A 4,394-nucleotide genomic window follows, 5' to 3' on the forward strand; every position below is an offset into this window, starting at 1 on the left:
GAAGAAAACAATATAAATTAAAGTGTTAAAAGTAATTTTATTCAATGATCAATAAGACTTCTTCTTAAAATTTCCAATGTTTTGCCTGAATTCAAAAAAATAACTTTAACTCCTAATAAAAATGGCTGTTTCATACTAACAGTTCATTTAAACTTATTAATATGCCCATCCATGAAAGATAATTCAAATTATGTATTTGATATTACATATATTACTGCATCATAAATATTTTATGTTAATGTTTAAGTGGATATTCCAAATAATTTTCATCAATATTTTTAAATCCTTGTGATTTTGAAATAAAAATGTTTCAACTTATTAAGTAATATGTAACTAGAATAATTTTAAGAAATAATGTGATACTCTATTTGCAAACTTTTTGAGAGGGAAAATTTGTTGTAGCTGGTTATTTTTATTTTATTTTATTTCAAAATATGGAACATTTCATGAATTTGCATTTCATTCTTGAGCAGGAGCCATGCTAATCTTCTTTGTATCCTTCCAATTTTAGTATATGATAAAGTGAGCATTATGGTGCAGAAGCAAGAATGCTTGCTATCTTTTATGTGAATTGTGTTTGTGTGTGTAGTATGTGTAAATGTCGTGTGTGTGTGTGTGTGTGTGTGTGTGTGTGTGTGTGTGTGTTGGAAGGAGGACACTTGTTTGTTCCGGCCATCCAGCTAGCTTAGACCCAAAATAATCACACAGAAACTGTATTAACTAAGTCACTACTTGGCCCATTAGCTCTAGCTTCCTATTGGCTAATTCTTATATTTTATTTTAACCCATTTCTATTGATCTGTGTATTGCCATATGGCTGTGGTTTACCTGCTAAAGCTTTGACATGTCTGACTCTGGCGGTGGCTCCATGGCATCTGGCTCTGACTCTGCCCTTCTTCCTCCCAGCATTGAGCTTAGTTTCCCTGCCTACCCAACTTCTGCCCTGCTATAAGTCCAAAGCAGTTTCTTTATTCATTAAGGGTAATCACAGCACACAGAGGGGACTCCCACGTCATGTGTCTGTGAAAACGTGGACGTTTTGAAGAGGGAGATGGATCTCTAGAGTTGGAATTGTAGGCGGTTGTGAGCTAGTTGACAGGGGTTCTAGAAACCAACCCAGACTCACTGTAGGAACAGCAAGTGCTCTTAACCGCAAAGCCTTTTCTTCAGCATCAGAACAGATTTTTACATTTACTTGATATGAATACATGTTTGCCTGGGTGAGTGTTTATTTACACATGTGTGCAGGATCTCCAGGCTGGAAGGGAAGAGGATTGGACCCCCTGAGGTGAACATTCTAAGTGGTATGAGTTGTCATGTGGGAAATGGAGCCAGGGTCATCCACAAGATCTGCAAGGGCCCCTAGTAGCAGAGCCTTCTCTCTAGCCCACACACCCCCTTGTTTTTTTATTTTGTTTTGTTTTGTTTTTTATCACAGTGACTGAACGAATGTGTCTCAAGAACTGCAAAATTTTAAGAGGAACTTTGAGTTAACCATCTTCCAATTCTACTCTGTCCCCCACTTCTTAGTATCTCATCACTGCAAATTATGATCACCGTTTCATTGATGACATTCACACAGCTGAAGAAACTGGACCCAGGGCTTAAAGTCACTTCATTTTTGGTGTCTAAGAAGCAGGCTTAATTATTTTATTTTACAAGGAAAAACTCTCCACTGTATGTATGTGTGTTCTTCAGTGGATCATTATCCAGGGAAACCTTGTCGCTGATTCTGTTGGCCATCACTTGTAATGTTTCCCAAATAATTTCTCCACTTAAACCTCTGGAACCTGATTTTGGCTTTTCTGTGCTGTAAGATTTTAAAGGTCATCCATGAATTGAAATGAAGACAAAGAAGAAAGGATGGAAGGAAAAAAAGAAAGGTAAGAGAGTGAGAAAGTTAAGGGAGAATGAGAGCGAGGATGGAACATTCCCCTAGCCTCAATCTTGGTGATGGTCTCAGGCTTAGTGGGTAGTGGAGTCCTACTCCAGTAGGCCTCAGCTCAAAGACGGAAAGGAAATTTGCCAGCAGAGAAAAGAGAGGGCTTTCAACCACCCACATAAAGGAAAGGACACACCGGCCTTCCTCACATGCCAGACTCCACCCGTTTGTGAATAAGGGGTGGTAGAATCTTTAAAACAATCCCCCATTCCAAGCAACTCTCCTTTCTCTGAAGTTTTCAGGGGATGGAGAAAGCTTGTCTTGGCGAAGTTTCCACTTTTGCATGATGGGAGGATACCACCTCAGCACTCTCTCTCCAGTCCCCAGGAGGCGGCAGTTTTCTCATTAAACTCTCAGAAGGGGGCTGTGGTTTTCCTTCACCACCCTATTTATCAAATCTTTCCTTGGGCAGAAAATCTCAACGTCCCCAGTCACCTTGAGTCTTCTCCAGAATGGAAAGAGCCTTGCTAATATCCTCCCTTGGACTTTCAGATTTCATTCACGCTGTGACATAAGGGCCTAGGGTTGTACTTTCTCTGTCAGGCCTGGCACCACGGGAGGCAGCAGTCATTAAGATGGTCACTTACTAGCTCTCTTGCCGATGAGTAGACAGAAAGGGGTAGAGAGGGAAGCTGGCGGGCTCTGTGACAAATGATACCAGAAACTGGGGGGAAAGAGCCAGCTCCCCTGACTATCGGGCTGTAAGTGCTCCTATGTCAACACACAGCCCGCAGAGCAAAAGGTAATTCGACCATTTCATGATGGACTGTAGTTGGCGGCTGCTCTTGCACTGCGTTTATTTCGGGGACCCAGTTGTATATTCTCAGATTGCCATTTTCCCTGCTTCTCTCTCTGTTAAATATTCTACAGTGTATTATCACTTCATTTTGCTCCAGTTATTTCCTCTGACAGTGGTGCGGGGCAGTCTGGGCTGGAGTCACTTCCTCTCTCAGACTCAATCTGTCTAAATGTCAAAAAGGGAAGAAAAAAAAAAGTAGAACTCTTGAAAATCCCAGCAATCTGGCATTTCTGAGGAAATATTTGATAGGTGTTGCGTTTCTGAAGTTCTATTTGTGGGGGCTGGGGGTGGGAGGGGAGGGTAGGGGACATTTGGGGTTGAAAATACTGTTATATTCATGCTTAGTTGTTTCCAAAGGAATTCTATGTTCGTACTAGACCCAGACATAAAAGCAGAAACCATGTAGACATAAAGATTAGTTTGTTTTATTTACTTCTCGGGGTTATTTTCTTTGGGGTGACTCTCCCGACCTTTTCGCACAGATCTGAGATACTTGCTAAGGAATTTGGGGAAGAGCTTGCTCTACATTTTGATGAAACATACAAAAATGAGAAACGATTTCCCTCTCCCTCACCTCTCTCCTCTCTCTTCTCTCCTCTCTTCCCATTCTCCTCTTCCATTCTGACTTCTCCCTAGCTACGTCACCTCCTTCCTTCTCCCTTCTCATCTCTCTCCATATTAAAATATTGTCAAATCTGTTGATTTAAAAGGAAATTTCAGAAAAGGCCGTATTGAAGGTTTTGTGACTTGCCTTTTGGGATAAATGCTAGCACTGAGAATTTTCAGGCTATTTCAGACCATCCTAATTATAGGCTATCAGGAATAGAATTAGAGATGGCGTAACTAGGTCAACAGATTCCAGCGATGGCACATAGCTTTGTGGTAAGGTATCTGGGATTGATGGGGCATTTCACCTAACAGTTCTTCCATTTAGTAACATCCAGGAGGCTCTGTTTTGTCCAGTAATGCTGAATAACTAACTCATGAGGTACAGACACAGGATGTGTTAGTGGTACCACAGATTCCATAGCTATCAAAAGTCAGGAGAGTCTGCCAGTCGTCTACTTGTTTCAGAATAGAAAAAAAAAAGTCAGTACAACAAAGAAACACACACGAGCAGTGGAGAAGAGGGGACAGGACATGGGAATGCAGGATTGAGAACACATGAAGCTTGTCAGGCACCACGTTAAGTGTTTAATGGCCTCATTAATCACCAGTACAACAGCTTGGGGAGGTGTCCACTACCCCATCCTAAAAGTGGAGAAACAAAGGCACAGTCAACAGCAACAACTTCCCCAAGGTTACAATGCCAATAAATAGCAGTGTCAGGATTTTTTTTTCCTCAAGAGTCATTTTAGTATGAAAGCCCACATAATCTCCATCCTCTGAACTGGGATCACAAATCTTTTTTGTTCTTTCCTGGTGGATTCGCCTGTTTTCTGAAAGTTGGAGCAGATTGTCAACCTTCAAAATAACTGCCCACTCATCCGGCTGGAGTGCATGAAAGACAAAATGAAAATGTATTCTGGAGTAGGAAAAGCTCCACTGCCTTCATCATCTGTGTCCCATGGATAAACACGTTGGCAAAAATGGGGTGGCCGTCTAATATTCTAATAGAGATTTCAATTTAATTTATAATACAAAGACCATGTT

General features: G+C 41.1%; 1 non-coding gene across 1 annotated transcript; it reads right to left on the reverse strand.

Moving 5' to 3' along the window:
- Window positions 1–428: 428 nt before the first annotated feature.
- Window positions 429–534, reverse strand: LOC142845252 (U6 spliceosomal RNA). The gene has a single exon (XR_012909823.1). It is a non-coding gene; the product is annotated as a U6 spliceosomal RNA (small nuclear RNA).
- Window positions 535–4,394: the final 3,860 nt, after the last annotated feature.

Source organism: Microtus pennsylvanicus, chromosome 2, assembly GCF_037038515.1.
Source record: "Microtus pennsylvanicus isolate mMicPen1 chromosome 2, mMicPen1.hap1, whole genome shotgun sequence".
NCBI lineage: Eukaryota > Metazoa > Chordata > Mammalia > Rodentia > Cricetidae > Microtus > Microtus pennsylvanicus.